Source organism: Chlorocebus sabaeus, chromosome 26, assembly GCF_047675955.1.
Source record: "Chlorocebus sabaeus isolate Y175 chromosome 26, mChlSab1.0.hap1, whole genome shotgun sequence".
Lineage (NCBI taxonomy): Eukaryota > Metazoa > Chordata > Mammalia > Primates > Cercopithecidae > Chlorocebus > Chlorocebus sabaeus.
The window spans coordinates 4,230,275-4,246,259 of record NC_132929.1 but is presented as its reverse complement, the minus strand read 5'-3'; the positions used below and the strand labels follow the sequence as shown (position 1 = coordinate 4,246,259).

At 38.5% G+C, this 15,985-nt stretch overlaps 1 long non-coding RNA gene across 14 annotated transcripts in view; it reads left to right on the top strand.

The window, feature by feature from the left end:
* The first annotated feature begins 9,382 nt into the window (after positions 1–9,382).
* The window catches only part of LOC119623586 (uncharacterized), a 406,106-nt gene continuing 399,503 nt past the window's right edge, over positions 9,383–15,985 (top strand). For 13 of the 14 annotated variants that reach the window (XR_012091423.1, XR_012091418.1, XR_012091417.1 and 10 more), the window contains exons 1-2: positions 9,383–9,545; positions 10,139–10,193. This is a non-coding gene — a long non-coding RNA (uncharacterized lncRNA). The remainder of the gene's footprint in view (positions 9,546–10,138; positions 10,194–15,985) is intronic. The other variant, XR_012091421.1, reaches the window with a different exon arrangement.

Here is a 15,985-nt window from a genome sequence, read left to right as displayed (position 1 = left end):
GTGAGCCACAGTAACTTGTTGGGTTTTTCTTTTTTACAAAATGGCCGGACTTCAAATTTTCTAAACTTTTATGCTCTGCCTATTTTTCAAATATAAGTTTTAATTTTGTAGCATCACTTTGCTCCCACTGTGACAATACACTGTTAGAAGCAACCAGGCCACATCTTGAACACTTTGCTGCTGAGCCGTTTCTTCCACAAGATACCCTAAATCGTCAGTCTCAAAATCAAAGTTCCACAGATCCTTAGAGCAGGGGCACAATGCCACCAGTCTCTGTGCTAACATAACAAGAGTGACCCTTACTCTAGTTCCCAATAAGTTCCTCATCTCCATCTGAGACCACCTCAGCCTGGACTTCATAGCCCATGTCAGTCTCAGCATTGTGGTCACAACAATTTAACCAGTCTCTGGAACGTTCAAAGCTTCTCCTCATATTACTGTCTTTTTCTGACCCCTCCAGACTGTTACAACCTCTGCTCATTACCCGGTTTCAAAGTCACTTCCATGTTTTTCAAGTGTCTTTATAGCAGTGCCCCACTCCCAGTAGCAATTTTCTGTATTAGCTTGTTCTTACATTGCTATAAAGAACTACCTGAAACTGGGTAATTTACAAAGCAAAGAGGTTTAACTGACTCATAGTTTTGCAGGCTGTACAGGAAACATGGCTGGGAAGGCCTCTGGAAACTTACAGTAATGGCAGAAGGAGAAGGGAAAGCAGGCACATCTTTTTTGGCCTGAGAAGGAGGAAGAGAAAGAAGAATGAGGTCCTACACACTTTTAAATAACCATATCTCATGAAAATTCACTTACTGTCATGAGAACAGCAATGGGAAATCTTCCCTCATTATCCAATCACCTCCCACCAGGCCCCTCCTCTAACATTGGGGATTACAATGTGGCATGAGATTTGGGCAGGGACACAAGTCCAAACAATATCAGTGGCTACTTTGAACTATTTATACATATACTGTGAGGGAGGAGTTTAACTTGCCTGTTGATGTTGACTTGTCACAGAATCCATTGATGAAAAAAATACTTTTCCTTATTGAATTTACTTGGAGCCGTTGTAAAATTATTTGACCGTAAATGTAAAGGTTAACTTTTTGATACTCAACTTTATACTATTTATCTGTATGTCTACTTTTCTACTAGCACCACACATCCTAATTAGTATGGCTTTGTCTTTAATTTTAAAATCAGTAAATGTGAGTCCATTATACAAATTCTGGTTTTTTTCAAAATTATTTTAACTCTTATATATACAATTTTAAATCTGTTTGACAAGTTAGTGAAAAAAAGGTCACCTGGGATTTTTATGGAAATTGCATTAAATCTATAAAAAGTATTTTCAACTTAATATCAAGCCTTTTAATCAATGATCATTCAATATTTGTCCATTTTTATAAAATTGTATGAATTACATTTAATGTATTTTACAGTTTTCAATATACATATCGTAAGCTTATTTTGTTAAATTTATTACGTATTTTTCCTTTTTGATGCTATTTTAAATAGCATGGGTTTCTGAGTTTTTTGTTTAGTTTGTTAATTTCTAGTATATAGAAGTATATATTTCTATATATTGACCTTGTGTACTGGAACTGTACTGAACATATATTTTAATTTGCATTCTATTTTATTAGAGTCATTTTGATGTTCAATACACAAATCATGTCAATTGCCAGCAGAGTTTTACTTTCTTTTATACTAGATGTCTTACATTCATTTTTCTAGACTAATTGTCCTTGCTACATCCTCTAGCATAATGTGGAGAAAAAATGTAGCCAGAATGAAATTCCTTGTCTTATTTCTAATCTTGGAGAAAGTATGGAACCTTTCAGAAAACTTTTATATCATGTGAGGGTTTTTTTTTTGGATACTTTAAAGTGAAGACAGTTTCCTTATAGTCCTAATTTGCTGCATAATCTTTATCATGAATGTGTTTTTGATTTGTCAAGTACTTATTCTGTGTCTTTGAGATGATCGTGTAGGTTCTGTGCTTTATTCCATTAATACAGTGCATGAACTGTATGTGGAACAAAATTTGCATTCCTGAGGAAATACCCTTAGCCATAGTGTATAATACTTGTTTCATGTTGCTGATTTGTTTTGCTATTATTTCCTTAAGGATTTTTGCCTCTATATTCATAAGGCATATTGGTCTTAATTTTCCTTTCTTGAAATGTTTTGGTCTAATTGTGGTACGAGGATAAAGTAGCTCATAGTGTGCGTAGGGAAGTGATCTCCTAACCACTGTCATTGCTGCTGTTCAATGTTTTTAGAGAATTCATAATGCATTTGTATTAATTCTTTAAAGGTATGAAATAATTTCCTAGTGAAGTCATCTTAACATGGAACCGAAATTAAATCCTAACAACAATCATGTGAGCCTAGGGACGATCCTTCCCCAGCTCAGCCTTCAGGGGAGACTTCAGCCTTGGCCATCTTCTACATCTAGATTCCTGACCAAGAGAAACTGTGAGTAATGTGTATGTGCTTTTCAGCCACTAAGCTATGTGGGAATTTGTTATACAACAATAACTAAGTAATACACCTGGCATTAAATGTAATGTGATATCCTAGATTAGATACTGGAGCATAAAAGTGACATTATTGGAAACCTGAAGAAAACTATGAAGAAAGTCTGTAGTTGCATTGATAATTTTATATCACTGTCAATTTCTCAGTTTTCATGAATAGGCTATGGTTATATAATGTGTAAACATTCCTTTTAGCTGAAAGGTATATGAAACTCTCTGCACTATATATACATCCTTCTGTAAGTCAAATATGATTTTGAAATAATTTTAAAATAATATTTTGGTGCAAAGCAAAAAACAACAAAAAGACACAAGCACATTAGCTTGGTTTCAGGAGATGGGGTGGGCAAGTGGGGAAAGAACAGCAGTGCAACTTTCCTTATTTAGCCACCATTCCAAACCCAGGTGCACCTGCTTCAGTTACACACAGTTAGCTCCAGGGACTCTCATCCATTTTTGTCTTTGAAATCATGCTACTCATTATCCAGCAACATTTTAAGTGTCAGTAACCACTTCTTCAGAGAGAGGTGCCTGTTCCTCATATATCCCAGGATGCCCCATTTTCAGACACTGTCTGGCAGTTTATCCACCTAATTCCACTAAAGCCTTTCTGGAAAAAAATGACTGCTGCACATAAGAAGCCAATATTGCAAAATGTTAGTGACAGGGAACACAAATTGTATTTTTACAATCAGGAGAGTGTTTTATTTCCCTTGGTACAGGGATTTGTTCTTCAAGTGATTATTGAATCACTGTGATAATTTCTATTTTTCTTGTCAAGAATTATTTGGGACCATATATTCTGTTGCTATTCACATCTTGGAATTATATTGTCCATTTCCAAGGTCAAAGGCCACAGAATAAATGTCATCATGGCAGTAGGTGAGGACACACAAAGAATGCTTCTAAATATGGTGGTTTATGACAACGCTTGCTTACTAAGACCTGGATATGAATCTGTAGACAACTGGTTTTTGGCAGGTGAAGTCATGTGAGTGATTCAGTATATGCTGTGTGTGAATGGAGAAAGCTCAGTAGATAAAAGAAAAAGCAGTATGTAACAGATCTCCTACCATGCAGTGATCTAAGAGGTGGACCCAGGCTAAATGGTGACTCTGCCCATGTTATAGCTAAACAAAGAATCTCACAGCAGGAAGAACTGTCCAGCTATCCCCCACATAGGTCCCTGTTCATACTTTACAGCACTCTGTGGTGTTAACACCTGGGTTGTGCCAAAGAACCATGCCTCCAAAGCCTAGCAAGCTGGGAGTCTGCATGCTACCTTCACAGACATAGACAAAGCCTTTATGATGGCCCATAAACATGGGGTATATTCTCTATAGCACGTTGATAGTTTATATGAGAAAATGAGATCTTGCACCCTGGAGACCTAGAGTTAGAGATAGGACTGAGCTCGGCCACATTTTTCACTTCTGGTATCAGCATAGCACTGATTTATGTGCTGTTATTTGAGCATCTGTACTTTAAGAAACCTTCCAAGTCTTCCAAGTTCCATGTAGTTTACTCTTTAAGACCCGACTTGTCTTTTAAATTTGACATCTTAAAGGAGGCTTATTCCATTTTTTAAAATTTTAACTGAAGATACTGTAGTACAATACTTAAATGACAGATCTTCTATTTATCCTTATTTTAATGCATACTTTTTGATATATTATGATGCATACTGTGAATATTCTGGCCACCAATAAATGGACCCAAAAATGGCCGGAGTGACAGACATGAGCCACAGTTAGACCTGGACGTGAGTTATGAGGACTACCGCATGGTGGTCACAATAATTGAGCTCTGAGTTCTCAAGTTTAAAGGAAAACAGGCAATATACACAAAACTGTACTGCCACATTGTCATGGACACAAAGGACAGAGTGCTGAGCCCTGAGTGCCCAAACAAGTGCTTTAATAGCATGGAAGGCATGATTTCCCACAATATACTAAGCCACTAAATTCACAATGGCCACCACAATTCTAAAAAAAGATGTCATTGCAAAGAAACCCAAGTGTTAGATAGGAATATAAGACCAAATGCTCCAACTTACTGTCTCCACACTCTGGCCTGATCAGGAGCTGTAGTTCAATGGATGAATGGCTCATATATTTAACATCATTGCTTCATGTTCATGCAATTCAACCTTCCAGGAGTCTAAAACTATAGGTGAAATTTCAGTCAAAGTCCTAAATTATGAATTGTATGAGTTTCTTCTTCACTTAGTATTTTCCCAAGGAAACAGGAAAACTAATTTCATTAGCCAAGTGTCCAAAAGCAGAGTTTGCCACAGTAGCAAGGGGGCGGAACGAAGCATTTTATGAGGATCACAATGCATCTGCTTCTACAGTGACTATGTGTTATCACCATTTATGTGATTAAAAGGGTGAATGAGAATGAAGAAGAACAGAGATCAAGAATGTTATAGGTTAAAGAATTGAATTTGTAATACAGCTTGCAGGGATCATTGCTTGTATTTCTAATTTTAGGACAAATTTTTTAAATATAGATTTTCCTTAGTCTTTAGAAAACTGACGCTTCAGGAAAAATTTCAGGTGTCTCTCTACAATTTATATCTTCCTCATCAACAGATTTATTGAACCATAGTTTATAAAACAATGACAGCATTTCACTAATAAGTCTAATATCTCTGATAACTAGGTAGAATGTAGATAGAGTTGGTAAATTAATGTGAAAATATATACAAGAATGTTTACTTAATAACAGACTAAAATATAGCAGATTAGCCACCATGTTGTTGTTTTTTGTTTTTTTGTTTTTTTGTTTTTGAGATGGAATTCGCTGTTTCACTCTGGTTGGAGTGAAGTGGTGCGATCTTGGCTCACTGCAACCTCCGCCCCCAGGGTTCAAGTGATTCTCCTGCCTCAGCCACCATGATTTAACACTGACAAATGAGCAGTCACAGAGAAAACGTGTGTAAACAATTATTTGGTACACATTTTAACATCTTTTATAGAGAGATGCATCTTCTATTTGAAAGGGTTATAACATTATTGCCGGAAAGCAGTCATGATGTGGTTGTCCCTGGGGCACACATGGTCTAAACCTCCCCAAAGACATCTTTGGGTAATTACATCAAGCATCAAAACTTACAGAGTGGGTGTCAGGAGACTGGAAAGATACACTTACATAGAGTAGCATAGGAGTCCCATGAGAAATGCAGCACTATCGGTGCTTGTGATTAGCACAGATGATGATATTGTGGGGAAAATCATGGGCAAGATGAGTTGAAAGTGATTCAGAGAGTTTGTTCTCAATGAAATAAGTGTTAGGAACACCTTTGTAAATGTATTTTGCATATATGTTCTGTCTCATGTAATCATAGGAATGACATAAGACAAATATAAATGTATTAGTCGAGAAAAGTTTTTAAAATAATTACAAAACTCTCATTAGAAATATGTGCTGCATTATTTATTAACAGTTTTATTATTTCATTCTGATATATAAATCTAAAAGATGTCTCACAATTTATTATAAAAATTAGTCTTAATGATATGTATAGACCTGATATTACACTCCATGCTTTATATATTGTTTTATACAAACCCACCTGACATCTCAAGAGGTGAGCCATGGGCCAGTTCTGAACCTGACACTACATGAAAGAATTAAAAGCTTTGAGTTTGACTCAGTCTATCTCCAAAGTCGTTGCTCATGTCAATTAAATAGAATCTGTAGAATATTTTCTTATATGATAAGTGCTTTCTAGGTCTAGTTTCAGGTATCTTACCCTACCACATAGTCCCAAAGATATTTTCTTATATATTCTACATACTGTACTAATATTGGTTTCAGGAGATGGGGTGGGCAAGTAGGGAAAGAACAGTAGCACAGCTTTCCTTATTTAGCCACCATTCTGAACCCAGGTGCACCTGCTTCAGTTAAACACACTGATCCACCTGATTTTGTATGTAAAATGAAGTTAAAGGTCAGATTTTAATTCCCTTGTGAATATTCAGGTTTTTTGAATAGTTTTAGAAAAATTGATCTGTCCCCATTTATTGACTTACAAATGATTTGTTCACATATACACGTCTGTATTTCTGTTTTATTTTTTCATTGCCTTATTCCTCTGTCTCTGTGAAAATGCAACACTTTCTTAGTTGCTAACAGACTTCATATAATACAATAATTTTGTGACCATTCTCAATGGCTGTGCTTTTCCATAATGAAGTGAAAGAAGATTAAAAATCTTCCTACCTTTCACCTAAACACCAACACTCTCAGCTGAACTTCGAATGAATCAGTGGCTTTAGAGTTTTAGAATATCATTGTTGTCTCTTATGTTTGTAATGTCTTTGTTAATCTCCTAAGATCCCTGAACACCCCCCTTCAGTTTATGTCTTTCATACCTTCAACAACAGCAAGTGGTGGGAAAACCTGCAGAGGCAGCCCCAGGTGCCTCCTGCCTTGCTCTAGATGATGCTGTGGACATGGGTCTCCTCCTCCAGACCATGCGTATCAAAGGCAGGACCAGCAGGGAGCCTCTGAGCTGAGAACCTCTTGTGGGGTCTGCATGCACAAGGGGAGGAGCTCCCTGTTGGCTCGGGTGGGGAATTCAGTTATTTTGTATAAGCATGAATTTGTTAAATAATCGTTCTTTTTTCTGACCAATGGCACATTTCCCCTTCAGTCCTGGCACTGTAATTTTATATCTTGGTTTTTGGTTTTGTCTACAAATGTGTTTAACACTTGTGTGTTAAACACAAAGAAAACACTCTTTTCTTGGTCACATAGCCATCATCTACAACCAAATTTATACTTCTCTATTTTTACAAAACAAACATCTCTGGGTGCTTCCTGCATACAACTCCCTAGACAAGGTTTATCTCCTCCAGACCACGCCTATCCAAGACAGTGCCTAAGTAGAGGCAGGAGTTGAGCCTGCCTCTGTGGTGTCTTCATGGGAAACACCAACTCTTGCTCTACTTCTGGTGTTGGTTGGGGAATTCGGTTATTGGAAAGACTGAGTGTGTCAAAGAATCATTCCGTTTACTGCCTGAAAACAAATGACACAGTGTTTTGACCCAATGAAAGTGTTTGTTTTGGTATGTAAAGGCCTTTGACACTTTCTGTGTAAACGTACTTTTTTATCATCACATAAACATCATGTATGACCAAATTTAAATTTTTGTATTGTGTATTAATGCCTTTTGTTTAATTACTCAATCATTTTTCAAAATCTTTCAATTATTTTTATGTTTTATCACTATTAAATTAATGGAAATATCACCCATTCTCTATAATTGTTTTCCAGAAATTTCCTCTGAAATACTTCTAGATGAAGAGGTGCAGAAAGTTTGCTAGGAACCACAAGACAAAATTTGCTAGAGACTCCTACTTAAAAAGGGTTTTGTATCTGGCTTAGTTTGTTGTAATTTGCAGGGTTCAAAAGCATTAATTTGAATAGACGGAACACCAAGACTCCCAGCACACAAAGAGCAGTTATTTTGTTCATATGCACGAATAAACTTCAGCATATTGTTTTTCTTTTACCTGAAATTTATAGATACTGGTTTGAATCTCTGATTCCTTCTACATAGTATTTGTAAACGTCTGCAAGACATTTTCTTCTACTGATGGCTCATAATATAGGTGTGTATTCTTCTCTTACTCTTTGATGAGTAAATACCAAAATTGCTTCTTCAGTTTACAAAAAGAAAAAAGCCACTCCGAAAATTTGTGCATACAACTCCACACCGCAAATGTTTTCCGATTATAGTCTGTAGAAAAGAAGCGGGAACTTAAATTTATTTTCTTTTATCAGATAATAATCTTTTAAAAATGATTTATACTTTTATAGATTACCAGAGAATTTTCAGAGTTGCTTTTTGTCCAGTACATGTGTGGGGCTCAGAGACACCACAGATAAAGTTGCCCTGTTCTGTGATGCTTCCGTCCAATAGGGTTTCAGAAAACTTGACAAAAATTAAACTTTAAGGTGGAAGAGCTGCCCTTGGGAACTGAGAGGATAGGTTTCAGGCCTGGGATGGGACGGACAAGGGAAGCCTCCAGGAGAGGAACATTGGAGATGCTGGAGACTGAGGGGCAGTGGGTCCAGGAGACAGGAGGGAAAGGGAGGAGGAAAACGTGAGTGCCCGGCACAGGCCAGGCCATGAGAAGAGGGCGGTGGATTAGAAGGACCGCTGGGATGAGTAACTGGTGAGGACGCAGGAGCAGGAAGGGCAGACCACGGAGGGACTGGGCAGGGGGAGGCAGGGAGGGCCGCTCCCCGAGGACTGCACTCTGCGGGGAGGGATTCGAATGTCTGGGTTTGGTTCCCTGAGATGTTACCCCAGCCCATGAGCTCAGCCTGTGCGGTGGACGCTGAGTGAGTGGGCCCTGTCCCCCGGCGAGGCTCCTGGGCTCGGCCAGGGGGCGTGGGTTTGGGAGAAACGATGGCGGAGAAGGGCAAAGAGGACCGCGGAGGCCTGGCTGCAGGGCGTATGGAGCTGTCGTTGTTCGCCGCCTTTTCTCCGTCGTTCAGACCCTCACTGCCCCGCCAGTGCAGGTTTCTGTCCCCTCAGTCCTTTTGCAGGAGTAGGTGGAATCCATGGACCAGAAAACTCAGACCGCCGGATCCTCGCCACCTGGCGCCCACGCAGGTGAGGCTGGGAGCCGCCTGAAGCCACGTGCGGGCGCGGGGGTCGCAGCTGCGCAGTGAGGGCGCCCGAGGCTGCCGCGCAGGCTGGGCTTGGGGCGGGAGCCAGGCCCACAGGGGGCGTGAGGGCCGCGGGTGGAGGCGAGGCTGACGGGGCGTGAGGGAGGAGGGCGGAGGGCGGCGATCGGAGGGCGAGGCTGATGGGGGAGAGAGGGCGGTGAGATCTACGGGGCAACTAAGGGGCTGTCTGCGGGGTCCGCGCTGAGCTTTCGGGGTCGCTTCTCCCGGAAGGCGCGCTCGTTCCTGTGGCGGTGCCTGCCTGCGTCGTCGCCCCTTCTTCAAACCTCAGGATTTCTCCGTGTTTCCCAGACCGTAAGGTACATTTAAACTGCTTTCTTTTTGTCACAAACGCCCTTTTATATTATGGACGTAACACTTCTTACTTCTTACGTTTCCTATTTGTGAATTATTCATAGATAAAGAATTTACGGAAGCATTTATTTTTAGTTGACATATTGCGTATATTTGTGGATAACAGGGTGATATTTTGATTCTTGTATTCATTGGGGAAGATTCGGTCAAGCTAATTCACAGGTGCATCAAATCAGCAGCTAACTAATACTTCATGGCGAGACCACTAAACACCTGTTATTTCGCTTTTCTACAATGTACGGCATGACTTCGGAGCAAACGGTGCTGCCCGGCCTCAGTAGCCCGAGACTGAGCATTTCTGAAGCGCGGGGTCCCCGTTTCTGAGAGGGTCGTGGCTGCATGCAGGGAAGCAAGGAAGGGTGTTTGGGTGCTTTGTGTGCCCTGTTAATTTTGGATGCTTCTGTGTTCTGAGAACTGTGGGTTTGAATATGTGTTTGAAAAATTCAGTTGCTTTAACTTTTCCTTTGTTTTACTGTGTGAACAACGTTATAACTTTTGTTTCACTGACTTTAGATTTAATATATTCTTCTTTTTCTAGGTTCCAAAGGTGGAAACACAGATGACAGATTTTTGGTCTTTTCATCGTTTCCTGTGTATGTGTTCAATGGTATTTATTTGCCTATATGTTCTGGTTTTCTTTCATTCTACAAATTTTGATAAATTGTGTTTTTATTTTTCATTTAGTTAATTAAAAAACAAGATTTCTCCGGAGATATCTTCTTTGTTCCATATATTATATGGAAGTGTGTTGTTTAATCTCAATGCATTTTGGGATATTCCAGTTATCATTCCAGTTATCCTTCGATTTCTATTTTAATTCCACTGTGGTCTTAGAGCTGACATTGTATGATTTACTTTTTAAAAATTGTTAGGGTATTTTGTGTCCCAGAATGTGGCACATTTTGCTGAATATTCCATGTGAGCTTAAGAAGAATGTGTCATCTGCAGTAGTTGAGGGAAGGCGACTGTAGGTGTCAGTAATGCCCAGTTGCTTGTTGGTGCTGTTGAGTTCAGCTTTTCCCCCGTAAATTACTGCCTGCTAGATCAGTCTGTACCTGATATAGGGTGTTAATGTTTCCAATTATAATGCTGAATTCATCTTTTTCCTTGTGGTTCTGTTGATTTCTGCCTCATAGTTTACACTCTGTTGTTAGGCTCACAGGTTTTAAGAATTATGACATCTTATTGGAAGAGTGGCTCTTCATCTCTGTGTAATGCCTTTCTTTATTCCTGATAACTTTTCTTGCTTTGAAGTCTGCTCCACCTGTAATTAATATAGCTCCTCTTGTTTACCTTGATTAGAGTTAGCATCGTACGTTTTGTTCCATTCATTGACTTTTATTTGTCTTTGTATTTAGGTTGGGCTTATAAATAACACAGTTGTGTCTTGTTTTTTGATTCACTTTGTCAATCTGTGTTTTTACTTGGTGCAGTTAGACCATTGACATTCAAAGTGGTAACTGACACAGTCAGATTAATATTTATCATATTCGTGAATGTTTTCTATTTGTTGCCCTTGTTCCTTCTTCCTATTTTTATCTTCCATTCATTTTCTGCCTTTTGTGGTTCTCATTGAGCATTTTATGTTTTTTCGTCTCTTGCATTTCTAAAAATACCATTTATATATAATTTTTATTTTTATTGGTTTAACATTTTTATATTATTAGTTTATTATAAAAGAAAACAATTTCTTGAAAATAATAGAAAAAATAAATAATATATGCTTATGTATATATCTCATAGATGTATATATGTGTACAGATATACACATGTGCATGTCTGTGTGTGTGTATATATACACATATGTATGAAGTGGGTATCAGCAATAATGCAAAGGACAGGATAAAGGAATTAGGATTATTTGTTATTACAAGATACAGTAACTGTGAAGCAATATAAGTTTATTAGAAAAGTAGCTTAGTTTCATATTGTTTTATATTTTTTAGTATTTTATTTTTTCATAGTTTTTATATAATTTTGATTTTTTTAACTTTATATATTTAAATTTAGGTTTGTGGATACATGTATAGTTTTGTTATATAGGTAAACTTGTGTAACGGAGGTTTATTGTATAGATAATTTTATCACCCAAGTACTAAGCCTACTACCCAATATTTATTTTTTCTGCTCCTCTCCCTCCTCCTACTCTTCACCTACAAGTAGGCCCCAGTGTCATTTGTTCCTTTCTTTGTGTTCATGAGTTCTCATCATGTAGCTCCCACACAAAAGTGAGAATATATGATAATTTGGTATTCTGCTCCTGTGTTAGTTTGCTAAGGTAATAGCTTCTAGCTCCATTCATTTCCTGTAAAAGACATGATCTCATTCTTCTTTTTCGGTTACATAGTATTCCATGATGTATATGTACCACATTTTCTTTATCCAGCCTGTCATTGATGGGCATTAAAGTTGATTCCATTTCTTTTTTCTTGTAAGTAATGCTCCAGTGAACATTCATGTGGATGTGTCTTTTTGGAAGAAAGGTTTATATTCCTCTGGGTGTATACCCTGTAATGGGATTGCTGAGTTGAATGGTAGTTCTGATTTTAGCTCTTTGAGGAATTGACATATTGCTTTCCACAATGGTTGAATGAACTTACACTCCTACCAGTGGTGTGTAAGTGATCCTTTTTATCTGCAACCTCACCAGCATCTGTTATTTTGACTTTTTAATAATAGCTATTCTGACTGGCATGCGATGGTGTCTCATTGTGGTTTTGATTTGCATTTCTTAGTGATACTGAGCTTTTATTCATATACTTGTTGGCCGCATGTATGTCCTGTTTTGAAAATTGTCACTTCTTATCCTTTGCCTACTTTTTAATGGGGTTGTTTGTTTTTCTGTTATAAAATTTGTTTAAGTTTTTTATAGATGCTGGATATTATACTTTTATCAGATGCATAGTTTGCAAATGTTTTCTCCCATTCTGTAGTTTGTCTGTTCACTCTAGTGATAGTTTCTTTTGCTGTGCAGTGCTCTTAAGTTTAGTCATCCCATTTGCCAATTTTTGCTTTTGTTGTGATTGCTTTCAGAGTTTTTGTTATGAAATCCCTGCCCATTCCTATATCCAGGATGGTATTGCCTAGGTTGTCTTCCAGGGTTTTTATAATTTAGGGTTTTACATTTGTCTTTAATCCATCTGAGTTAATTTTTGTAGATGGTGTAAGGAAGGGGTCCAGTTTCAATCTTCTGCATATGGCTAGCCAGTTTTCCCAGCACCATTTATTGAATAGAGAGTCTTTTCCCCATTGCTTGTTTTTGTCAGCTTTGTCAAAGATCAGATGGTCATAGGTGTGTGGCCTTATTTCTAGGCTCTCTATTCTGTTCAAGTGGTCTATGTGGCTGCTGTTGTACCACTACCATGCTGTTTGGTTACTTTACCCCTGCAGTATAGTTTGAAGTCAGGTGACATGATGCCTCCAGCTTGGTTCTTTTTGTTTAGGATTGCCTTGGCTATTGGGGCTCTTTTTTGTTTCCATATGAATTTTAACAGTTTTTTTTCTGGTTCTGTGAAGAATGTCATTAGTAGTTTGGTAGGAACGGCATTTAATCTGTAAACTTCTTTGGGCAGTATGGTTACTTTTAAATATAATATTTGCAGCTATAGAACAGTCTATTGTACAGAAAGCCTCTTACCTTCCTGGCTGTTGGCCATTGGCTAAATAAAGCGCATCTCCGAGGGGGATTCTCTCACATGGCTTCATAAAATCCGTCGAGAGAGACATTTCTAGCAAGACCAAAATCATAGTCATATATAAGAATCCAAGTGACACTTCTATACCTTTGCACTATTCTGCTGTTTCAAAGCAATTCACAATTCCTGCTTAGACTCACTTGGATGGGATTACAGTAGAAGGTTGTGTATATGAAAAGGTGGGGATAAGTGGGCACCAACTTAGAGTCTACTTGACACTTCAGGTATTCTCCTCTATGAAACAGTTTCCTGGCCTTCACTTCTTTTTCGTGACCTTGACCCTTTTGAAAAGTACCCATCAGGTATTTAATAGGATGTCCCACGTTATGGTTTTAGTTAGTTTTCTCATGATTAAACTAGGAGTATCGATGACTTAAACACCTTCACTTAAATCTGAAGACAAAAAAGACCTAAAGAATATAGTATTCAGAAGTACTCAAAGAGGAAAAACTATTTTTAAAGTATGGAATGACAATTCACAATATAGTTAAGTTCAGTACTTAAAGAAAACTGAGAAATTAAGGAGATGCACAAAGGAGGTATCAACAATATTGCTAATGATTGTTTTTTTTTTTTTTAAGCTTGGGAGTGACATTACAAAAAAAAAGTTTACAAGGCCGGGCATGGTGGCTAATGCCTGTAATCCCAGCACTTTAGGAGACTGAGGCGGGTAGATCTGCCTGAGGTCAGGAGTTCGAGACCAACCTGGCAAACGTGGCAAAACCCTGTGTCTAGTAAAAATACAAAAAAATTAGCCATGCATAGTGGTGGACGATTGTAATCCCAGCTACTCGGGAGGCTGAGACAGGAGAATCGCTTGACCCCAGGAGGCGAAGGTTGCAGTAAGCTGAGATCACGCCACTGCACTCCAGCCTGGGCAACAGAGGGAGACTCTGTCGCAAGCAAAACAAAACAAAACAAAATGGTTTTATCGTTTTAGATTTACAGAATAGTTGCAGATCTAGTAGAGAGTTTCCATATACTCCATGCACAGTGTCCTTTATTATTAATCTCATAGTGTGGAACATTTGCCAAAATTAACCAACCAGTATCATGTATTATCACTGAGTACTATATAAACTTTATTCTGATTTTTTAGTTTTTGCTCAATGTTAAGTTTATGTTTTAGGATCTCTTCCAGGATATGTCATCCCATTTCGATAGTATAGCTTTATAGGCTTCACTGAATGTGATAGGTTCTCAGAGTTTCCTTGTTTTTGACGCCATTGACGTTTCCAATTTGGGATTTCTCTGATGTTTCTCTCGTGATGAGACTGGACTTCTGGGTTTAAGGCAGGAAGAATACAGATGAAAAGTACCATTCCTATCACATAATATCCCGGGCACAAGCTGTCAACAGGCTTTATCACTGTTGATGTTAATTTGATCACCTGGATAAAAATCTTTTAGTTCTAAAAATCTCTTCTGTAGAATTATTCTTTTTCTCCCTTTTCATGTTGTGTGTATAAAAAAAGTAACTATATACAACATACACTCAATACTGGGAGAATCATACACCACTGCTTTTTCTTTTTGAAATAATTTTTTAAAAATTTCAATAGCTTTGGGATTACATGTAGTTTTTGGTTACATGCATGAATTGTATGGTGGTGAAGTCTGGGGCTTTTAGTGTCCCTATCACCCGAATAGTGTACCTTTTACCTCATAGGTAATTTTTTATCCCTCACTCGCCTCCAATCCTCCTCCTTTCTGAATCATTAATGTCCGTGACCCCCCTCTGCATGCTCCTGCAAATCCATTGCTTACCCCAGACTTGTAAGTGAGAACATGCAGCATTTGGTTTTCTGTTCCTGAGTTACTTCACTTATGATAATGGCCAAATTGCTTTGAAAAATATTATTTTGTTCTTTTCTATGGTTGAGTAGTATTCTGTAATATACATACACACACACACCCCCCCACACACCCCACATTTTCTTTATCCACTAATTGGTTAATGAGCACTTAGATTGATTTCATATTTTTGCAGTTGTGAATTGTGCTGTGATAAACCTATAAGTGCAAGTGTTTTTTTGATAGAATGACTGTGTGTGTGTGTTTGTGTGTGTGTGTGTGTGTGTGTGTGTGTGAGAGAGAGAGAGAGAGAGAGAGTGTCTCGCTTTGTCCTACAGGCTGAAGTGCAGTGGCCCAATCTCATCTCACTGCAACCTCTGCCTCCCGATTTCAAGGAATCCTTGTGCCTCAGTTGCTGGAGAAGCTGGGACTGCAGGTGTGACACACTTGGCTAATTTTTGTATTTTTAGTAGAGATGGGGTTTTGCCTTGTTGGCCAGGCTGCTCTGGAGCTCCTGGCCTCAAGTGAGCCACCTGCCTCCCAAAGTACTGTAATTACAGATGTGAGCCTCTGCACCTGGCTGAAACTGCCTTTGCAAAATTATGGCTGAGACAGTGAAAGAGATCTAACCTAACCGACTCCGTCTTGCTTCTAACCTTTTAAGCAGCCCTTGTTCCTTCCTGGGCATAAGCTAAACTAACTTTGGGAGAAACTTCATAGTTTAAAACAAAGACAATGACAGCCCTTTCTCAAACCTCTTTCTTGTCTGGGGACTAGACTGCCTTTGTAGGACTAACAAATTAGCCACATGATTAGAAATTATGGTTTAGGAGTCAGCAGCTGGAGGCTACAAGATTCTGACGGTCCCTAAACTGCTCTAAGGATCAGTGCTTGAG